This window comes from Dermacentor variabilis, unplaced genomic scaffold (genome assembly GCF_050947875.1).
Source record: "Dermacentor variabilis isolate Ectoservices unplaced genomic scaffold, ASM5094787v1 scaffold_17, whole genome shotgun sequence".
Lineage (NCBI taxonomy): Eukaryota > Metazoa > Arthropoda > Arachnida > Ixodida > Ixodidae > Dermacentor > Dermacentor variabilis.
This window is the reverse complement of record NW_027460335.1, coordinates 9,452,649-9,477,293: the sequence shown is the minus strand read 5'-3', so window position 1 is coordinate 9,477,293 and position 24,645 is coordinate 9,452,649. Positions and strand designations below refer to the sequence as shown.

The 24,645-nt window shown below is 44.6% G+C and overlaps 1 protein-coding gene across 1 annotated transcript in view; it reads right to left on the bottom strand.

Moving 5' to 3' along the window:
• Positions 1–5,061: 5,061 nt before the first annotated feature.
• Positions 5,062–24,645, bottom strand: part of LOC142568148 (uncharacterized) — an 88,427-nt gene continuing 68,843 nt past the window's right edge. Inside the window, exon 5 of the mRNA XM_075678226.1 lies at positions 5,062–5,222. The gene's annotated coding sequence lies outside the window, so the exon portion shown is untranslated. The remainder of the gene's footprint in view (positions 5,223–24,645) is intronic.

The window sequence follows — 24,645 nt, the reverse complement described above, 5'->3', positions numbered from 1 at the left end:
ATCGACCTAGATTTGAGTAATTACGATATCACAAACGCTGCACACATGTAAATACACTTGTCTTTCCTGTCTCACATTTGTAGCACATTGTGTGGGAAACATGAACCTACCAGCCCATCTAAATATTTAACGGCTATGTTATCAGCATTTGTAGGCGTCAGTATTTGCGCATGAAACTGTTAAACTAACATGTACATTCTTTTAAATAAGTCAATATAGCACAATGTTTGTAGTATCAACTCACCAAAAATGATTCTTTTCATATCCAGTTTCGTAACCCCCTTAGGAAAACTTAATGCTGATACGGAGATACAAATACGGAGAAATACTTTAATGGCGAATAATGAAATGATTTTTCCTGGTCGAGTTGCGCCAGCATAGTTTTGTTGCTTAAGGAAATCGGACATCACAGCCACCACCTGCATTACAGTTGGAAGAGATCCAGACTATACGGTACATGTTTCTCACTGATAAACAAGTAGAACTGTAAATTCATAGTAACACTGACCATGTATCTTTAGGCTATGAATTAGTAGACATCAAATGTGCTTTGTTGAACTATTTCAGAGGTATTTTTGTTGTAGAATATACCAGCGACGTCACTAGTTAATTTTATACATATTTTAGAACCCATATGATGGCAGTAACGGACATTTTTTCAGGTATTACGAGAATAACTAGATTGTACTTGTGCTCTTGAAGCCAAATTCTAGCGACCATGAAAATAGTGGCCAAACTGCATAGCTGAGCACTCTAGTGATGGCCTATCTTTGTCCGAGACTCCTGTATTATCCAAGTACATCACTTTAAAGCAAAGCATTCTTTGGCGTCTTTTGCATAGGAATGTTTGCTCGATCAGTTTCTTGCTGGTTAAACTTGGCGAGCATCTTGCTTAGTAAACTAGACCAATGTTTGATGCAGTGCAAGGAAACTAGCCTGGTCCTGGAGACGGTGCAGTCAAAACTAGGCCAATTTCTTGAGACGGTAATGTGCTGTTGCTTGAGTCTCATAGTGAGATTTCCACGGTGGTGTTCGTATTCTAGTGGGACAGTATTGGTAAGTTTGAGCATATAAAGACCCGCCTTTTGAGAATTTGTGGCATGCACCTCCGTCATAAGACCGAAGTTTCCTTTGAAAACCTCGCTATGCTAAAAAACGTAGTACATAACGCAGTTACCTGTGCATTACCACTATGTCAACTGACTTAAGTTGGCTTTGATGGGAGAATAAGTGCAGCTCCTTGCATGTACAGTGTAACCTCTAATACATACCATGCGGTAAAAAATCATAACTACACACAAAATGGTAAAATTGCCAACTTGCAACTACAAATTTGCATGTTAAATGCTGGCTACCGCCAACAAAGGCACGCGACACAACAGTAAAGTATGGGTGAAATTTGGACTTAGCTTTTTTTCTTAGGAAGCATTGTAAGGCCGGGAAATGCCAAAAAGTCTTTAAAAACTTTGGTTGGAGAGCACAGCTAAAGTGCAGGCAAGGTATCGACGCGTCCAGCTTTCCCCACTTCACATGTGGGCGTGTTTGTAGTTTGTGTAAAACACCACGTCTCGTGTAACATGCACTAAAGGAACATAAAGCCACTGGGGAGATTATGCAGAAAAGAAATAATGGAAACCGCATAGGATTACATGACAAAGAAAAAGGTAAAAGCCATGATGAGGATAGAGGAATTGCCACTCTTCAATAGGAATGTGTGTATAGAGCGCAGCGGCGCTGTTTGACCCCCCTTCCATGGTTTATGCAATCTTGCTCTCAGTGCATGCACACCACCGCTTATTTGTGCTCAAGTGTTATTATGGAATAATCTGTCTTCCTCACTATAGTTATTTCAACACCACTCGCTTTGTACACAGCTTCCAATGAACAGTTTTTACATGCAGCACACACCTTGTTGTTAATTAAGTGATTGTACATATCCGATCTAGGTTTAAAAATGAATGCATTGTATAATGCAGTGGCTTACGTTACATGCTACATATGTAATGCAAGTACCTTCTTGTAAAAGAAGTAATGTGTACTTCAGTTGCGCACTCATTATTCCTGGCACTGCCAATATTGCACCTTTTGTTACCCTTTTGTGCATATGGTAGTTCACGTTGCTTCAAAGAAAGTGTCTTCCTCAGAGAACCTGAGGAGAACGGGACACGTACGAAGTTAAAGCAAGGTGAAACAGAGTGACCTCTTCGCTGAAAAGTATAGTTTGTTACGCTTTATTTGTCTATGTTTAAATACACAATGGACCTCTTACAAACTGCCTAACCTATATTCATTCCCATGAACTTGCATCGTACTGATTTGTTATCCTCATAAGAATTATAAAACTTTTTTTGTTGTGTGAAGCTCTTTTTGAGCCATTTCGCTAGTCCCATGTGACAATATGCGTTCTCACTTAGAACCAATTCTGTTCATTCTACTTTGAGGCATTCATGCAAGGATTGGTTGCCAAAGTAATTTTTCAAATTGTTCCCAATTGCTGTATACCGGTTATGTACACTTGCATCATGAAACACTATGGTGAGATTGCACAACACGCCAGTTTAAGTCCGTGAATGCATTTCGTATAATCACGAAACTATCAATTTACGAAACGCTTTATTGCATGGGCCAGCAACAATAAGCTACTTTTCTTGTGTGACTTCTGGTTGTCTTTTCCCACACAGTTATCGTGCCTTCTCATTCGTTCAAGATCTCATTGCTTGTTCTATACGAATTCGTATGATTTAAAAGCTTGTAGTACTCATGCAAGATCTAGTTTCTTGCACGATGCCAGTATCTATATTTCGCCCCCCGTAAATAGTTCTCGTGGGAGATCTCGTTGCTTTTGCGATGCCAGTACGTATACTTTGAATGCTGTTCATTGTCCTGGGAGGTTTCATTGCTTGTAGGATGACAGTACGTACACTTTTTGTGCAGTTCATAGTTCTCGTGGGAGATCTCGTTGCTTGCACGATGCCAGTGTGTATACTTTGTGCTCAGTTTGTAGTTCTCGTGCGAGATGTCGCTGCTTGTACGATGCCACTACGTGTACATTGTATGCAGTTAGTCGCTCTCGTGGGAGTTCTCGCTGCTTGTACTATGCCACTACGTATACTTTGTATGCAGTTCATCGTTTTTGTGGGAGACCTCGTTGCTTGTACGACGTCAGTGTGTATGCTGCGTATGCAGTTCATAGTTATCTTAGGAGATCTCGTTGCTCGTACGATGCCAGTACACAAACTTTGTATGCAGTTGATAGTTCTCGCGGAATATCTCGTTGCTTGTACGATGCCAGTACGTATACTTTGTATGCAGTTCATAGTTCTCATGCAAAATGTCGTTGCGTCTAGGACCATAGTGCGCATACGTCATATATCACCTCGTACATTTTGTACGCAGACGCGATGATACTACGTAGCTTCGCATACCCATCGCGTAACTTTTTTATGAGATGCGTACAGCTCATACATTTCTCATAGATTTCGCATTCATATTGATAGATGCATATTGCGTGTTTCTTGTGGACGATGCGTGCGGGCTTCCCGACGAAGAGGACTAACGCTCTCGAGCTGTCGGCAGAACTGACCAGCGCTGCTGTTCTCCTTTGTAAATATACTTTGTAGATAGTCTCCGGTTCTCAATCATTCGTTCGCGTAGGGAGAACGAATGCGATTGGAAGAGAGAAATATTTACTACCGCAAAAAACCAGAGAGGTCGGCATGAATCAAAGGTCTGACCTGCTACACAGTACTGGAGAAAGGAGACGGGAGAAAAAAGGCAGACAGAGATGGAGGTGTTGATGAAGACGGTGGGGATGAGTGAACTCGAACAGCAAAGGCGCTTCAAAGTCTCAACTCTTGATCGCTCTCGTGCAAAGATTTGATAGAAGCCTTTGCGACATCATGCCGAGAAGAATCTGGCCAAGCTCCCAGTAGAAAATTTTCAGGCAAAAGATGATAGCTTCACTTCAGACCTTTCCGTGGTTGCTTTGTGGCTATTATGTTGTGCTGCTAAGCTCGAGGTCACAAGAAAAAATCCCGGCCACGGCTGCAGCATTTCGATGGGGGCGAAATAAGATTTGAGTACAAGTTAAAAAATCCCAGGTGGTCTAAATTTCCGGAGTCCCCCACTAACGCGTGCCTCGTAAACACATCGCGGTTTTGGCACGCAAAACCCCATAATTTAAGCATTTTGTACTTGAACCCAGTTGTTCACGAATTACAAAATTTATTTTGTGGGGTTTTACGTGCGAAAACCGCGATGTGTTTACGAGGTACGCCTCAGTGGGGGACAACGGAGATTTAGACCACTTGGAGATCTTTAACGTCCGCCTAAATCTAAGTACACGGGTGATTCCTTATTTCGCCCCCATAGAAATGCGGTCGCCATGGCTGAAATTTGAACCCGCGACCTCACGCGTAGTAGCCCAACACCATAGCCACTAAGCAAACATGGCGGGTTTGTAGACTAATAATTGTCGTTTTACAGCATATAGGACAATGTGCGTATAGTACACATATATGCGGTCTTAAGCACTAAATTTCGCAAAACTGCGTGTCGTGCACACAGTTATCGTAGCCACAAACCGCGACATAAAAGCTTGCTGCGCTGTACTGGTATCGCTATGCGCTTCTATTATGAGCACGCCGGCCACCGAGGTAGATTGAAGCTACAACCCATTCTAATTAAGGTAGGCTATGGAAGCATCATAAAAATGTCAAACATGGCGCAACGAAAGGAATTATAGTTAAAGTGGTAAAAGAATAAGAAATAACTAAGAACTAAGTACAGTTAGTCTTCACATACAAAATTGCGTCCCACATGCAATATGTGCCTACTCGTCACAAATTACAGTTAACGAAGAGCGCGCAAAATAAAACAAGGCTGCCTTCGCCTTCACGTCTCGGAAATGAGGGAATAGCATTTAAAGTCGTAATTTGACAAACATTGTTTGATCCTGAAGCGGCGTATTTCCTACTGCTTTAGGTTTTCACTGAGCACAGTAGCTGTTATGGTTCAGGAAGATAAGACATTCTAAAAGCGACTGCCATTGCACTACATATTTATTTACACATTCCTGGTAAAATTACATTTCTTCTGATGCTCCCAGTACATATACCAGTTTCCTGTAATAGAACTGCACTTGTTGTAGAATGCATCTTCGCATTTCGTGCGGTTTTGTCCAGAACTGCTGATGTCTGTCCAGTATAAACACGAAGAGTCATCTGTAAATAAATTTGTATATTTTAAAGAAAGCCAAAATGAAGATATAGATAAAATTAAGCTAATTAGGAGTAAAACAAATTCAGTCTTTTTTTTTGTAACTTCGTTAGGGAATAAATAACCCTTACGTCTAAATATAGCCGGGTTTTAAGCGGTAGATCCCAAAAAGTATTCCTGAATATTGTGCGTACTATATTTTGTACCTCGACTGGTTAAAAAAGGACTCGACTAAACGCTCTCTCATACTGGCGCATCTTGGAAATCTCCATGTTCGCTAACATAACTGCACTTAGTAAGTAAAATACGCCACAAATGTCTAGCGGGACAAAGCTCATGAGCACTAAGATAGCCGGAAATATTGATGCTTATCTTACGTAATTATCTCTCAGTTTTTTTTTTTTCAATCAAAGCGGATGGAGGGCTCGAGGTGTGGCCCGGAGCGGGATTATAACGCGAACGATGCTGGCGTACTCTCGTATTAACACTTTTAATGCGTAAGCATTCTAGGGCGCCTTAACTCGGAAATGTATCTGTCCGTATGTTTGCATGTCTCAAGCACGTGACACCACGCGCTTCGTAAGTATAAAGAAGGCCTGTGATTATACAGGGTGTTTCACGTAACTTGAACCAAGCATTTAAAAAAAGGTGCTTGACCGCAGCTGAATGAAACCTTTCACAGATGGTATGCCGTCATGTGGCGCTCCCTAGAGTATTCTTTCTATATTCCGCCTAATTAGTTAATCAACTAAGATCAATTTCGCTAAGTTCTTATTATTCACATGAGAGCAAAGTGCATTTCGTTGCTTTGTAGATGGGATTCAGGAACGACCAATCTAATTTTATGTGGCAACGTACTTGCTGCATGGCTATTTTTTGCGTTTAAATAAAGGCTGCGAAATATGAAATTACACGACGTGGCTTCGGTCGTGCGCGGTGGAATTGCAGTACTCTCAAAGTGCGTCGTGCCTGACGCTTACCAGGGACGATGGCGCTTTCTGTTGTCTTCCACCAGCAAAGATTCTAAACACCGTGCAGCCGATGCCTGGAGCCGCGGCCGCTCACTCTACCACGGTCCGCATGCACGGTTCTTTCGCACGAAGAACGATTGAAAGCGCTGGCGCACGATGGCGATGGCGCACGAGCACAATGACGCGGTTTTGTCTCACATTTCCCCGGATTTCTTTAGATGCCGAAAAAAAAAATCTCAACGCCGCATGTACGTTACCGCAAAAAAATTGGATCGGTCGTTACTGAATCTCCTCCTCAACGCAACGAAGGGCACTTGGCCCTGAAGTGAATAATCAAAATTTCGCATAATTCATCCTAGCTAACTAAGAAAGCAGAATATAGGAATACTCTAGGGCGCGCCACATGACGGTAAACCATATGCCGTTAGTTTAATTGAGCTGCGGCTAATCACTTTTTTAAAGCCTTGGTTCAAGGTATGTGGAACAGCCTACATATGAGTTGGCTTGTAACTATGTGCAGTACTCCGGAATAATTATGGTTATGAATTCATTTAATGCCAATTAAATGGTATTAGGAGTAATTAAAGTTAATAGGTTACCATAAAGAATAGGTAAGATGAACCTAGTGAATCCTAAGCAAGACTCCTTGAGATTAATAATGGGTAAGCAGGCCTAATCCAGAATAATTAAGTACTAAATAACGTAATTATGAATATCTAAGCTATGAGGATAATAAAGATATATAGGTCATATTATTAAGCGTAATTAAGAGCAACTGAGGTTTAAATAATTGTCACAAACAAGCACAATTATGGTGCCCAAAATGTATACGTTCTAATTTCGATTGTATAACATGAAATTAATATGTCGATTCATGAGTACCTAATGGTACTTAAGATGACCTAAACCTAAATAAATGTCCTTAAGAATAAGTGAGGGTAAGGAAGCCATCTAAATAATAATTATGATGAAATAGCATAATTGCATTGACGAATAATTGAGGGTAAATATGAATAGTGAGGCTAATCAAAATTTAAATTATGGGGTTTTACATGCCACAACCATTTTCGGATTATGAGGTACGCCGTAGTGGGGCACTCCGGAAATTTTGACCGCCTGGGGTTCTTTAATGTGCACCTAGATCTAAGCACCACGGGTGTCCTCGCATTTCGCCCCCATCGAAATACGGCCGCCGTGGCAGGGATTTGATCCCGCGACCTCGTGGTCAGCAGCCCAACACCGTAGCCACTGGGCAACCACGGTGGGTGCTGATCGAAATAAATTTAAGGTATGTCATAACCTTCAAAATCGTTTTTCTGAAAAAAAATGTCTGTTTTGTGCCATTTGCTGTACTGAGCTCCCTGGTTATTCTAGAATAATTTGCAAGAAAAGAATGAAGTTTCCATCTTAAGTAGTTGAAAAATAATGAACGTTTTTCAAATCCTTCCTGCTCGCATCTGAAACCGAACTTCTTTATTTCAAAACATGGGTGATATCTTCAGAGATATCGCTTGCTTTTAATATTATGCAGTGTTTGTTTGTTTTAGTACCTGATAAAAGCTTCTAGAAGCATTTTTGGATACTCGCCGTTTTCGAATCGGTTAAACAATTTCGCTAGAGAGCTAACACTACCTAGACATTTACGTATGTTAAAAGCGCTATTTTTCAAAAGTTTTTATTAGATATTATACTTACACGAACAGTGGCAACCTTCTTGTAATATTGTTTGCATAAAATTTTCGAACCGTTTCTTTACACATGAAGGTGTGCAATGAAGGAGAACGACCAAAACTGAGCTATAACTTTCCGTACTACGTGCAAGTGTTTCAGAAAAAGAAATATGCCACAAGTTGTATATTCCAGTCTTTTGATGATAGCGGGCTTTCACTCCAAGATATAGCAATGATAGTCGTTGGCCGCAAAATTTATTGTTCGTATTACGTACCTGCCAAGTGGCATTTGGTTCTTACGTACCATTTCATAGTTACGACGATTGGCGCAACACTAATAATTTGGCAAACTTGATATACCATAAGCAATGTTCTAATTTTGTTCGTAATTCAATCATCTTAAAGGTTTCAACTACACAGGCTTTACAATATGAATATGCAATACCAGCATTGTGACTAAAATCGAATTTTTTTTTCTGAAAGGTTGTGACATACCTTAAGCCAAATTGTTTAAGGCAATCAGGAGTAAAAGTAACTGTTAAAATATTTAGGGGCGCTCAAGAATAATTAAGGGTATTGGATATTATTTAGATCAAATATGCTGTATAGTAATAAACTGAATAGGAAAAGCCAAAATTATTTAATCATGACTAGGATTACCTCAGCATAATTAGGACTAATCAGGGATACATGATTTAACCATAATCACTACAGTAACCCTAACGAAAAACCTAGTATAATGTTATACGTGCCACGTATACATTCATAGGTGCTACGCATGCATTTTATGAGCCACGTACACATTTTTAGCAGCCACGTATTCATTCTTACGAGCCACATATCCATTCATACGTTCCACGCAACCGTACATACCTGCCACGTATCCGTTCAATATGTGCCTCGTATGGAAGCATACGCGCCCCATTTTCATTTAGATGTGCCTCGTACGGAACAATACGTGCTACGTATAGAACCATATTTACCATGTATAGAACTAAATGGGCCTGATATCTATTCTTCGTTCCTTAATTAAAGACTCATGGGTGCATTCTTTGTGCTCCTGTGCGGGCATGTCTGGCCATAAGGGAATCACATGCAACCAACAGGCCCAAGTAGCTTTGTTAAAATTTGTCCGTGCCTTGTAAGAGCTTTAATGCATATCTGCTTGGCAGAAATTTTTCGACATATATTGTGCAATTAAATCTGTAGGATAACTTGTATACGTGTGTTTTATTTGCCAAATATTTAAACAGCCAAAGCTGTTCCTTAAGCCCTACAGTAAGCTTACTGGTGACAGGAAGATCTTATGATCACAGTAAGATCTTATGAGAAACAAGTTTCTCTTCAATAAATAATTCCAAAATTGTATTGTTGAATTATTCTTAGTCTGCACTAGTTTTTGGAAAGAGACATATTCAGTCAGGATGGTGTAAGGTGGATATCGGCCTAGCGGTTGTGATGACGCTGTTGAGTAAAGGAATTTGTGGAGTGGTAATCAGGGGCGCTATAACGTAAAACCATCCCAAGCTTTTCGATTACAATTCTGCAATCAGCCCACCCCGATTGGTCAAAAACTTTTTTGGACGACCCGCACTTCACCTGCCAGTGACGCGACGTCACGAAAACCGCGATAGCTCCCCATCTGATATGACGTGTACACATTGATTACGCGTAATTTGAACGAACAAAACAAAAAAATGTTATTTCTGATTCGATGCCTTTCTGCCATTAGCTCCCGGCTATTGGTCAAAAGTTTTTGGGCTGCACCCCCTTCACCTGCCTCTCACTCGACATCACAAAACTGCAAAAACTTACCGCGTCAAAGTGATGCATACACCTTAAAGGTGCATTAATATGCCGAAAAAAAAACTGAATTTTCTTTTCAATAGCCACAGGCTGCCCCGTTCTGAAAGGAATAAAAGACGGCTGCCGCCGATCGCTCCGGCACTGGCTACTCGCCCCTGTCGGACAGCGTTGGTTTATTTTCGTGTAATAAAACTTTTTGAGTGGCCGCGTAACGTTTTCGAGAACATTCGACACATTTACGACCTCGTTCTGCCAACTCTTCTTTGCTGAGGATCCGTTTTAGCGTAATTCTTCAGCTTCCGTTGCAGGCCGCCGCGATTGTCGACAAGCCACCGCAAGCTAAGTAAGGGAAAGTGGCCCAATCGCAGACGGCGGCAAGACCCTCTTCATCTGGTTATCAACATTCAGTGCAGTGGCTTGGCCCCATCGACTCCCTCTCCATTTGAGGATACTCCTCGCCTCTTGTGAGCCAATCAGATAAGACAAGCCGCTCAGCGCAGGCAATGTTATTCGTTTTTCAAGCAAACTAAAGTGACCTCCTATGAACGAGGGAAGCATTTGATTGGTTTGTTCAGACAGCCCTGTGGGTGACCGCCCGATGCTTACGTCGGCGATTACGCAAATTTGACGTCAGGAAATTGGAATAAAAACTCATTGGAATAATTTTACGTTATACTGCCCCAGAGCATGGAAAAACTTCAATAGTTCAATCTGGCGAAACGAAGAGAGCGTGAAAAGCTAACGATTTCAAAGATGGTAACAATTACAATGAAAACCATTGCAAGACAGCCATGCTTGCAAGTTAGGAGAGAAAGCATGAGCTGAAACATGACATCCGATACATTAACGTAAATGTTTTAATAACCATGAAGTTACTCATTTACTTACCAAATTATAGTATACATGACACTAAGCTGCCTGATAAAATGATGATACATTGTGTATATGCATATATGTATATATTTCCACACTGTGTCGATTTAAAATAAAAATTACCCGCTTCAATTTTCTACTGTAATACTTTTATGACAATAACCGTATCTTCATTAGTTATTGTTTTCCTTTGCACGAGCAGAACTCCCATGGAAAGTAGTTTAATAATGGCGGACGAACAGCTCGGTGTTTGTGCTTGCTAAATCGTGGTGTCCCTCTTGCACGTAGTTCGCAAAGACGAAGCATTCGAAAGCAAGTATTTTCAAAATATGCAAGTGTAATGACTACTGAATGCGTTCTATTCCTATGCTTTGTAGAAGGCATGAAACAAAGTGATTATGATGAATTAAAGTTTGTGGTTCTAGCTCTCATAAAATCAATTTTGCGTAATATGCTGAAAACCGGTGCTGGTACCTAACACTTGTGCTTCATAATACTCCCTTTTACTTATGGTATATTAAACTAAACATTATTTCGGAGCCAGATAATCATTGTGCCAGGTGAAGGGAAGAATGGGCTGCTAATTACTAAGCACAATCGCTGTGCCTACAATGGCTTGGCAAATGTGTAACTCAAAAATGCACAAACATGTTCACTAATTAAATCTATCAGTTTAGCAGTAGTGGCATTTAGGAGCTTACTTTCTAGAGAGCAGATGGCTGCTGATGTCATGACCTGTACGATTGTCCAGACAAATCCATAAAAACATCCGGCATGCACAATAATTTGTTAGCAAATAAAAGTCAAATTACCAAACTAGCAAAATTTGTGTCAAATCGCGTTCTTTCAGACGCAGGCTGAAATTATTTATTTGCATCATGTCCAAAAACCATAGGCGATGGAGGAATCAGATTTTGTGTATTCATATAGATACGTGTACAAAGTAACTATACACGGCACAACATATAATACTCCTGAATTCATGTCGAAACCTTATAACTCACACTGCTGCGTAAACCTCATGACGTTTGCGTAAACCTCATGATGATAAAGAAAACTGCACGTAAGCGGTCACGTCTATTCGCTGGAATGCGATGCAGCTCTCAGCTGCAGACACATCTTACAGCACCGCACATTTCTGGCACACACCACATAGGAGATATTCACGCTGCAGATACATGTTTTATCTGAGGAATCTTCGTGAGGCGCAAGATAAACATAGAAAGCACGAACGACAGGAGCGCAATGAGCGCACATTCAACAAACCGACACGAAAGCGAATGCGGGCGAGACAGGTGTAACTTGAGCCACGCGCCACACGAGCGATAAACTTTCGCAGATTTCATGCTTTCCCACCCAAACAGTTACAAAGCCCACGGAAATATCACACGCTGCACAAGTGTACTCCGATACCACGTAAACAATTCTTGAAGCTACAGTTAATGTTGACCACAGCATAAACATTATATAAAACAAAGTGACGGTGCAGGTAGCATAATGAGGACCGCAAAACGTCATGGAGGGTCTTCGATAGAGCTAACCGATACCCAAGAAATTGTTCAATTCACGCTCCACCGACGGCTTCCTCAGGATAGCATAAAGGGATCTCGAAGGTCATGCTTTTGCTTCCTGCATACAGCAGAAGTTACTCAAAATAAAACTACGGCATAAAATTTCTACGCTACCCTATATCGTACAATACAGATGATTCGATGGTTCTTTTTGACTCACGGCACGTATACGTAGTCGGATGCAACAAGCCACGAAGCGTGACTAATATTCTAGGTAGCACGCAGGCCACAACAGCCTCACAAATATGCAAGTGGTACTGTTACTCTCCTGTTGAAAACAGTAGAAAAGCTTTAAAAGATAGACGAATGCCAACCAGTTGGCGGCAATGTAGATAGAAATTAATTTATAAGTGTAAGGGGCAGAAAGATGGAATTCAATCAATATATCACTACATCAGTATTACCATTCCATTACATCGCTAATATACAGGTGAGCAATGCAGGCAAACAAATTAAAGCTGCAAGCATAGGCCGCTTATTATGGCATTTTCGTATTATTCGTCCTTGCTCTGTGTATTGAAATATCCAGAGTGGAAAAGAGACCGTTATATGTGATGCTTTTTTTTAGACTTTACAGGAGCGTATGGTAACGTAGACCGCAACATTTAATCGGATATATTGGAAGGGGAAAGTTTAGGCGATGATTGTATAGAGCTTTTTGGAGAGATTAACTCGAAAAATACGTTGAGTAGGAAGAGATGAGGAGCGACGAGTAAGTTGACACCAACAAGGGAGTGGGTCAGAGGTGTCCTTTATGCCCACTACTCTTTATGGTGTACATGATGAGGATAGAAAGGGCGCAAGAGGTAAGTAATATCGGTTTTATTCCCTCATATAAACAAATGAGTACAGTAGTAGAGTTGCAGCTTTTCATATCCCCCATTTACACGTAAGATACAAGACACCTATCCAATAATCTCGCATATAAGATCCACATATCACACGTACATACAAGATTTATCAATAGGGAAGGTGTATGAATTTTTTGTAGTATAACATCCCTACATTTTTTTGAAATACACAAACGCCTTTGCGGCGGCCTTTATTGGCTGCACGTTAAAGAACGTTACAGTCCAAATTATTTCGCCGTCCCACACTACAACGTGCTTCCTAATTCTTTAATAATATTTATGTAAATGCCCTGAACCGCATTTTTAACATAAATAAAACAATGCCAGCACACGTCCTTAGAAGACCACATTAAGGTGCTTACTTCGAAGACGGTGAATGCTTGTTTCAACATATTGCCGCGACACCATATGTGCGCAACCACGCTGACGATAAAGACGACAACCTCGTCTCTGCAAGCGACGCGCTAGAAAACAAGTCTGGACTGAGCGCTTGCCCTAACTCTCTCGAATAAATACCGCTCTCCGCTCTTGTCTCCAGTGAGGCGTGACACTGGTAGAGGTGCTGGGTATCGCATGATCACCTAATGATAGGGATGACTCCTGCGAGTAGCCCTGCGTCCAGCTCTTCAAGACATCATCCACGCGTCGAGACACCTGTGCACCGCGCAAGCCGCCGCCTGCAAGGTCTATTCCCGGAATTCGGCATCTTCCAAGGAACTTTGCCAGCGACCTCACCGACTCAGGAAATGGCGCTCGCAAGTCCAACACAGGTGACCATTCAAAACAATCTAGTCCCCACTAGCTTCCACGGTGACACGTATGAAGACGCCGAAGACTGGCTGGACCAGTACGAACGCGTAGCTAAGGTCAATCAGTGGCGTCCGGACCAGAAGCTTTCCAATGTGTACTTCGCTCTTGAAGGTAGCGCAAGAAAGTGCTTCCAAAACCGCAAGGCACATTTGACAACGTGGGATGAATTTTGCCGTCGGCTACTTGACACCTTCGAAAGCACTGATCGCCAAGATAATGCACAACGCCTTCTCGAGTTGCGCATTCAGAAGCCCAACGAAAGTGTTTCGATGTTTGCCGAGGACATGTCTCGTTTGTTTCGCCGCGCGGATCCCAACATGCCTGATTCGAAAAAGCTCAGCCACCTCATGCGCGGCGTCAAAGAACAGCTATTCGCTGGTGTTGTGCGAAACCCGCCTACAACAGTAGAAGAGTTCATTAAGGAAGCCACAGCAATGGAGCGGGCGCTGCAGCAGCGTTGCCGGCAATACGAATGCCTGACTAATGATGCGCCTGCAGGAGCCGCAGTACTAATAGTCACAGATGAGACCTTGCTGTGTGAACTAATAAGAGGCATTGTGCGCGAGGAGATTGCGAAGCAAACTGCGACACCGAAGGAGTTCACTGTTGCTTCGGTCGCTGAAGTTGTCCGCCAAGAAATCCGGCAAGTTCAGGGCAAAAAACTCCCTGAACCTTGTCCCTAGCCACGCTTCGAGCCGCGCGCATACAGCTACACAGACGCTGTTCGTCGCCCGCTTTCTGCCGGGACAGTACAGCAGTACCACCAGCGGCCACCCATTGCTGGTTGGATACAGAGGGAGCATTTCAGGCGACCCCAGCTTCGCAGGACCGACGTATGGCGCACCGCTGATCGCCGACCATAGTGTTTCCAATGTGGCGAACCAGGGCATATTTATCGTTTTTGCCCTCATCGCCAGGGTGGCACCCAGGAAATGTCACCTGCCACACCGCGACAGTTTCCAGAGAGACATCTACGCTTCGACGACATTGTCACTCGGGAACAAGGCAGCTCAGCTAATCTCCGGTCGCGCTCGCCGTATCCGTTGCATTATTCTTCGCTCAACCGTCGCAGTTTCGCCGACGTGGTGAGACCTCCGGAGGGAAGGTTGCAAGTCGTCGAACCGCCGAGAGTCCCCCAACGTTACAGAGAAACGAGCAGAGCAACCTGGAGAAACGGAACGCCGACAAATTTGTGAGTGCCGACCTACTCTTAACGATTGATGGGCACGACGTGACAGCTTTAGTTGATACTGGCGCAGACTTGTCGATAATGAGTGAGCAGTTGGCAGGCAGGCTTAAGAAAGTCAAAATGCAATGGACGGGCCCTTATGTTCGAAAGCCGGGGGCCAGATAAAGACATCTATAAAAAATGTACTGCACGACTCCAGATAGATAGAGAGATACAAATACAGCTTATGTCGCCAGTTTTATTATTTTAAATGAGTGCTGCAGATCCCTCATCCTTGCAATGGACTTCTTGCGGGAGTACGGCGCCGTGGTTAACATACGGGACAGCGAGATAACCTTGTCAACTAGTACAGACACGAGCCAAGACGAAGAGCACCAACTTACATCGTTACGTGTCGCCGACGACGACGTCTGCATACCACCGCTATCATGCAGCCTTGTTGTCTGTCAGTTGCGGAGAACAATTTAACAAGCACGGTGTAGCCGAACAACTAACTGCACTTCTGTTCCATCAAGTTACTGCCATCGCTCGCGGTATCGTTAGCCTAATCGGTGGTCGCACAGAGGCACTTCTGACAAATTTTACCAATGAACGCCGGCACATCAGTAAAGGCACCGCTGTGGCGAACTTTCATGAAATTGACCACGTTCAACACTGCTTTGCTGTAAAAGAGGAATCGACCACCGATACGATGCCATATGCACCCGTCGTCGAAGTTGACCCAGGTTTAGCGCCGCAACAGAAACAAAGTCTCAGGGAACTGCTTGACGATTTTAAGGACTGCTTCTCTACAACCTCCCGAGTACGTCAAACTCCACTGACGAAACACTGCAACATTACGGAGGAAGCAGCAATACCCATCCCACAGCATCCGTATCGCGTGGCTGCGAAATAGCGGGAAGCAATACAGCATCAAGTCAAGAAAATGCTAGATTATGACGTCATCTAGCCGTCAAAAAGCCCTTGGGCATCGCCCGTGGTGCTCGTTAAGAAGAAGGATGGTACCCTGCGGTTTTGTATCGATTATCGCAAGCTCAATCGGGTTACAAAAAAAAGATTTGTATCCCTTAGCACGCATCGACGATTCCCTCGACAGGCTACGGCTTGCACGGTACTTCTCATCGGCGGACTTAAAAAGTGGATACTGGCAAATAGAGGTCGATGAGCGGGATCGCGAAAAGACGGCTTTTGTAACGCCTGATGGGCTCTATGAATTCAAAGTTCTCCCTTTTGGTTTGTGTTCCGCCCCAGCCACGTTCCAATGACTAATGGATGCTGTTCTCTCAGACCTTAAGTGGAAGACTTGCTTAGTCTACCTAGACGACGTCATTGTTTATTCTGCCACATTTGATGAGCATCTCAGACGGCTATGGTCGGTTCTTCAAGCCATACGGTCCGCTGGGCTTACATTAAAACCTGAAAAGTGCTACTTTACCTATGAAGAACTACAGTTTTTGGGCCACGTAGTAAGTCACACAGGTGTCACACCTGATCCTGAGAAAATCGCAGCCGTCTCAAAGTTTTCAAGGCCTAGAGACAAAAAGGCAGTCAGACGCTTCCTGAGCCTATGCGCATATTACCGGCGATTTATTGCGGGTTTTGCACGCATCGCCTCACCGCTCACCTGCTTAACCAGAGAAGATGTCACGTTTGTGTGGGGCGAGGAGCAGGAAGCGGCATTTAACAAGTTGCGGCACCGCCTACAAACTCCGCCTCTTCTTGCCCACTTTGACGTGGATGCGCCGACAATGATCCACACCGATGCCAGCAACGTAGGTCTAGGTTCCGTCCTTCTTCAACGGCAAGACGGCGCTGAGCGAGTCATCGCTTACACGAGTAGAACATTCTCACGTGCCGAGTCGAATTACTCCACCACCGAGAAGGAATGCTTGGCTGTAGTATAGGCAGTTACCAAGTTCCGCCCGTACATATACGGCAGCCCATTTCAAGTTATAAGTGACCACCATTCTATTTGTTGGTTGACCAACATGAAAGATCCATCTGCACCTTTGGCACGGTGGACACTGCGGCTTCAAGAGTACGACATTACAGTGGTCTATAAATCGGGAAGGCAGCATTTAGACGCTGACTGCCTTTCCAGACCGCCGATCGAGTCGTCAGCCGGAGAGTATGACGAATCGGCAGGTTTTTTGGGAGTTATTCATGCGGCCACCATCTCTCAACAACAGCAAGAGGACCAGGAGCTCGCGTCACTTATTGATTTCTTAGAAGGCCGCACCACAAACAAATCCAGATTGTTCTCAAGGCACGTGTCATCATTCTGCCTACGCAACAGTGTTCTTTTTAGGAGGAACTTCTCTTCAACATGGAAGAGATATCTGCTAGTCGTCCCTAAACCTCTCCGGAATGAAATTTTGCAGGCCTGTCACGACGAAGCTAGCTCAGGTCACTTAGGCTACACAAGAACATTAGCACGGATCAAAGAGAAGTATTACTGGCCACGGCTCGCAGCACATGTGAAACACTACGTTTGAACGTGCCTTGACTGTCGGCGACGAAAAATGCCACCTACGAAACCTGCCCGATTATTACATCCCGTTCCAGTACCGGAAGCACTGTTTGCACAAATTAGGATGGACCTTTTGGGCCCATTCCCAATATCTTCTGCCGGAAATAAATGGATCATAGTTGCGATAGATTACCTCACGCGATATGCTGAAACCAAGGCACTTCCTAGCAGTACAGCAGCCGAGGCCGCACAGTTCTTCATTGCAAACGTCGTCCTGAGGCACGGTGCTCCAGCGGTCATTGTAACCGACAGGAGAACTGCGTTCACAGCTGAACTTTTGCGAACTGTACTCACCCTCAGTGGTACGGCGCACAGAAGGACGACAGCCTATCATCCGCAAAGCAATGGACTTACAGAGCGCCTCAACAAGACTCTCGCAGACATGCTGTGCATGTGTGTCGATGTCGAACACAAGAACTGGGACCAAATATTACCCTATGTAACGTTTGCTTATAATATGGCTCGCCAAGAAACAACAAGAATGACGCCATTCAATCTCCTCCACGGTCGAGAAGTAACTACAATGCTGGATGCTATGCATTGACTATGTTCCGAGACTGACGCCGCAGATTTTAAAGAGCGCTCCGAAGAAGCAGGACAGCTCGCGCGCGTTCGTATAGCCAGCCAGCAAGACCGTGATGCCCGACTTTACAATCAACACCATCGATGTGTCGTCTACCAGCCCGGCCAGAGAATCTGGGTTTGAGCTCCAGTACGCCGCCGAGGACTCGCGGAGAATCTTCTGCACCGATACTTCGGGCCGTACAAGGTTCTACGACGCCTTAGCGACGTCAACTATAAAGTCGTTCACGACAACCCATCCTGCTCGAGGCGCGTCATGACCTGCCTGAGACTGTGCACGTGGTGCGCATGAAACCTTATTTTTCTGAATGACATGGACACTCTGTGGTTTGCTGGACACCGGATGCTACCCGCCGAGCATCGGGACGATGCTCCTCCTGGAGGGGGGCAAATGCCGCGACACCATCTGTGCCCAACCACGCTGACGATAAAGACGACGACCTCGTCTGTGCAAGCGAGGCGCTAGAGAAGAAAAGTCTGGACTGAGCACTTGCCTTAACTCTCTCGAATAAGTACCGCTCTCCGCTCTTGTCACCAGTGAGCCGTGACAATATGTTTTAAATAGAGACACCATATTGTACGACTAATAAACGAGAAGAAACGGGGTTAACCGAGGCGCCCTATTTTTATTAGTCATATCATAAGAAGCCAACAACCAATGACGCCAAGGAGAACATAGGGGAAATTACTTGCGCTTTAATACATAAAATTAAGAAACGATAAATTAATGGAAATGAAAGTGGATGAAAAAACAACTTACCGCAGGTGGGGAACGAACCCACAACCTTCGCATTTCGAGTGTACTGCTCTACCAATTAAGCTACCACGGCGCCGTTTCCTCGTCCATTTCCTTGGGTATTTATGGTTCCGTGTAGAACCCTGGGAGTGCTAGCCAGAGCCACAACTCACAGAGCTTGGCGGCGGACATGAAACATTTTTTCTGCCGCAGGCGTCACGAGAACGGGATCTTTTTGAGGGAAGGTAATAAGAAACCCACACGTGCTATCTGAAGGAATGTGTGGTTATGACTGTAACATGAGCCCTGACGGACTGTTAGTTGTATCAGCTCATCGAAGGGAACAGAATGATGATGTGCCGACTGCCGGTCAACTTGGCGTGTCGCTAAGTTATGACTGCGTTTGGTACACGTCTTTTTACGTGGTCATGAGCTGAACACTTGCCATTACATCGGCTCTTGTGACTTTGTTCAACAGCAAAAGAAACTACCACACCCTCTGCTGGCTGTCATCAACTGCGGCACTCACGATTACAATCATTCTGCCCTGCAGCTGTTCAACTTCTAGGTCTTTTTTCTATAGCACTCCTAGACAACCGCAGATCACAAATCTTCACCGATTCGAGATCGGCGGTCAGGGCTTTCTCTTCGGGATCCATCGCTGAGGAGGCTCACAAGATTCTCAAGAACAAGATAATCTCTCCGCACACCATCACGTGGTTTCCGGCTCACCTCGACCCCCAGCTTGACTCGTTTCCCAATCTGAATGACATCGCCCACTGCCAAGCGCGCGCACTAACCCACCGCGCGGGAGCAGGATCGAGTTCAGACTCCGCGGTTCTCGAGTTTCGGGACACTGTCACTGCTTTCAGCGAAATTACTCCACACTATCACCTGGGTAGGAGGACTTATCCTCCCCCTCACAGCAAACTGGCTAGACCTCTGGCGTCCACTTTAAGCATGCTTCAGACGAAGTGCTATCCAAACCTGGCCTTTTCCACACGATCACTCCAGAGGCTTTCAGCTCTACTTGCCCCGACTGTGGGGCTGTTAGCAATCTCGCACACATGCTCTGGCGGTGCCCCTCGTTACAGGGACCCAATCGCATCACGGAACAAGAATGGAGCTCTGCCATCCGGAACTCAGAATATGCACGACAAACTTGGGCTGTCCAGAGAGCCCACGATGCGGCGGTTAGGCTCGGCCTACCAGTCCCCACGTGGGAGCGGCCCGCAGCTCTGCCCTAGGGCTAAGCTTCTCAGGACCTTGTAATTAAAGTTTTTTGTCTGTCTGTCTGTTTCTAAATATGCTGTTAGCCTAAATGAATTTCAGTAATATCATGTTTAAGGCACCGATTATAGGTCACTATAATTCTTCCGATAAGTTGCACAACATGTGTCAGTGATTTCTTCCTGGAACATTCCGGTGCCCCTTAACAGCCATTCCATGGCAGAAGGTGCCACCCAGCCATCGGCCATACCATGCTGAATACGCCGGTTCTCGTCCGATGCCCGAAGTTTAGCAGCGTTGGGCTCGGTCAGTACTGGGGAGGGAGACAACCTGGGAGCACCGAGTGCGAAGCTGCGTATTGAACGCTTGTTCGTCCCACTTTAGAGTACGCGAGCGTCGTGTGGGATCCGTTTTAAAGAAAACCTGGTAGATAGAATTGAAAAACTTCAAAGAAGAGCGGCAAGATTCATCTTGTCAAAATATCGTTCAACCGACTCCGTAACTGAAATGCTCAGGAAGCTGAACCTACCTCCACTTTCAGAACGCAGAAGGGCAGCTTGACTAAAATTTCTTTATCTTATTCGCCATAACTGGTTTAACCTTAATACACAGCAGTACATAAAACGGCGTCTGTCTCGAACAGTACAAAGCAGCAACCTAGAGAAAATTCAACCCATTTCAGCACGAATAGATGCACATAAGTACTCGTTTTTCCCCAGAGCAATAGAGGAATGGAACACGCTACCACCTGAATTACTAACAGTCGACAATCTAAATAAATTTGAAACCACACTAAGAAAATTCGTTACTTCGGCTACAAGTACATAGCTTATATTTTAATAAGGGTATTTTGTCTTATTTATGTTCCTGATTGTAACACACATGATTAATCCAGCGGCTGTGGTACATTTAATACCACCTTATTGTAATTTTTTTTGCTGCTTCTTGCTTTGTATTGTGCCTTTCTCTGTGTATATGCCTTATTTAATCTGTTCTAGACTGCGGCAGCGCTATCTTGTTTCATTTGTCTTGCAACCACCCTGTAACGGCCTTCGGCCAACAGTGTTGTTAAATAAATAATAAATACTAAAGAAAATAAGCCGCAGTTTGTATCAAAAGTTGTTAATAACCTTCTGGCTCGTGCGCGACCCAAAACACACTTCGTACTACATACCCCCAACAAACTGCTGGCCATAAGTGAGCGTCTCAACGAAACATTTAGGGCATACTTTCTTATGTATTTCCGACGACTATCGCCCCTGGAGCGACATGTGACGTTCGTCATTATTATGCAAAATAATTTTCTCCGCGACATCACTGCATTTTCTAATTTTTTTCGTCTTGATTTGCCGCATTCCTACACTACCATTTGACACACTCCCGTCTGCTAGCCAGAATTCCAAGTCGCAGCAGGCCAGTGATGTCATACTGAATGTACAAGAGGCACACAACATCAGACAACGTCGGTTTGTAGACCCGTAGGACGTATATGACACCCGCCATCGTCACAACCACTAGACTCTGGGTGTTCTGGTTCTCGTTTGCCTACCGTCACAGTGCGGCGGGTTCTTGAAAGCGCTTTCGAGCTCCTTTTGTTTGGCGTCAAGTAACCGACAACACATATGAAATCACACGCACCATCATCTAAGAGTTACCATCCCATATGATGACATTCTTTTATGTTGTATGATATGACAATTTGCTGTGACCTATATATATGTACGGCCTTCGTCTCAGTAAAGTCTGTTATTAGTCAACGCTACACGTGCTTGTTGTGTGCCTTTTCTGCGTCCTCGTCTTTAGCGCTGTTCCTTAGTTCAAGATGTGCAACCAACTAGCCCACACCTTCACTTTATGAGGCTTATGAAAAGGCCTCTCTGATTCCAACAGTGACCCAGCCTCACTCCGACGTAGTCGACATCGCGTGCCTCAAGACGTATCGCTTGATCGCTCTTAAGCAGCATGGAGTCGATGCTTCAGTCGCCGTGGGTCAGGTAGCAGGCTCATGAACACATTGAAAATGAGTTAAAAGGCGATGACGCTGTTGGATGCCTCGAGCCAACCGCCACTTTATATAGTCATTCAAATTATTTTAAATATTTATTAAATGTATATCGTGATCTTCTCGATCAGCGTTACATATCTCGAAAGAGTCGTGACATAGAGTGAACACCTACTACGTTAACTGCGCAGTCCTGCTATAGAACACGCTAACGTATTTGTGAAATGTAACAGTAAGTGTACCACATTGTTCACTACTGCTATTTCCGTTGCAATGCAGTTGGACAAGCTCCTTCGTTTAAATTGTAAGCATGAGACTTAGCGGATCAGTTAACTACAGCCCTTGCGCAGTGAGAGGCCATGGACTTTATTATGCGACAGATAACAGTTCTACAACCAAAAGCGTAACTGTTCTCCTAGCTTGCCACAATTTCCCAACCTACTTTCGGCAGTGCAGCTGACAACCTGCAGCACGCTGCGCGCAGTCATTCTTAGCCGTTAATTAGGTGCAGAACAAGGTCAAAAATGAACTGATGCTCACATGTGGGCGGTAGCGCCGTCTGATTTCGCTTCTACAAATTCTTCACGCTAGAGCGCGTATATATAAACAAAGCTTCAGTTTCGCCCACAAATCGAGGCATCGATTGCGATATGAAATTGGTAAAAAGCTATATGAAGTGAGGATAGTAGTTTTATAGGCCGTGTAAACTTCGAAACATTAGTTTACTAATGTTTAATTCCAATGGCGGAGTCGGAGCAGCCGACGGACTCCGCGAGCGAGCACGCGACATTGGTGGCGCAGTGCAACGCTTCCAGTTCCGCGAGTGGAACACAACCTGCGCCGCCGGAGCAAGGCGGAAGCGGAAGTTCTATCAGCGAGTTACCTAGGATACCTTGACTGTTGTCATTTCCTTCCGCTGTTTGCTCCCAGCACCGCCGCACCGGTCACTTGTCTCTTCAGCGCCGTTCACCTGTCTTTTTTTAAAGTGTGGAATGGATATCTCGCCAAGCGTGCAGCAGCTTTTGCTTCCTCGCGAGTCGTGACCGGTAGCGCCGCCCAGCAGACAAACGTGGTAAATGAAATACGTCACGCAGAGTTCTGATCCACTCCGGCGATTTTTTCGGAGAATCTTTTTCTGCTCCACGGAGTGACTGCCACTCTGAATCCCCTCGAATCTCTCATTGGAACACCTTATTCCCGCCCTCACTCTGTCATTGGAACAAACTTGCTCCGAAACGAGCACAAAAACTTTCTCCGACTCCGCCATTGGAATTCAACATAACTGATATAACAAGCATAGTATCAGCGCGCATAAGCAAGGATGAACACATCACACTCGATGAGCGCGCACACTCACTGTCAAAACACTGAATCCCACCATGTGAGCAATCGCGGAAGCCACAGGGAGCGAAGTGAACATCGTGCGGTCTATTGCTTCCATGCAAGTGCGGCGACAAGACAGCGCGCACATAGGTATGACCGGTCTGCAGATCATTTTCGATATACGGCGGACACGTCCGCGCGCCGCTTAACAAAGCATGCACTTGTTGGCGGAGTCGAAGGCCCCTCTCTCTCCCCCTCCCTCTCGCGCTGCTTCCCTGCTTGCCTCCATATATGGCGCGCGAGTTTAGGCCGCGATTGTCAGTTCCCCTTGTGCTCGGTCTCGGTCGCGAAATCTGTGTTGTCGCAGCCCAAACCGCCGCCTCCCCTGCCTCCCCTGCCTCCCTCCTCTCCTTCCAAGACCTTTCGCGCAGCCAAAAATGGCACGTTTCCTCTCCGCTTTCTTAGTTCGCGCGTGCCAGATTGAGCCGTGATGGTAGCCTTCCCTTGCGTGCTTTCGCTAGAACATACACCATATGACGTGCGGCGATGCTGATATCGCCCTTGCGATTTTATACGATAGATGGCGGCGACGGTAAAAATGCGCTTGGATAGTCTATATAATTGCTATCGCAATAAAACTGTTTGAAACTAGTACATGTCCTAAGAAACGTATCTCTCTATATCCAGTACGCTGAAGAATACGTTCCTCTATAGAACAGCGGTATTGTCCTTGAGGTATCTTATGAAAACCAGATAATATGGAATCCAAAGTTGTCCACATTGATCACTCTGAAATCGCATGAAGGATATTGTACAGACAGAAAAACGATTGCATGTTCCTTTCTTTAAACGGTACTGCCAGAAAATTTGTGCATCATTTGCAGTTTAACAAAACAAAATAATGGCCACTGACCAAGTCAAAAGTATTAGACGTACCCAAAACCCGTACGGTTTCCTTTTTCACCACGCCGAGGACAAGGCATCGTGGTCAGATTATATGCGTATCACGTGACGTAGAAAGTGAAGATAAACTTGAGGCAGGGTCCCGTCTGTCTTTTGATAGGGTTTTTGTCGTTTGTAAATGCAAATATTCAAGCAGCAACCTTGTGGTCACATTCTTAACTTTCCAAGTTTGAAGCATTGTTCATTGTTTTTGTGTGATCACACCTGTGCACGCGTTCCGCCAATATCTTCAATACGTGAAGTTTTTTCTCGATGTCGCATTTTTGTTCTTTCAATCGCCTTGTGAAATTGCCAGTTCCACTAATGTAGGAACCCGCCATG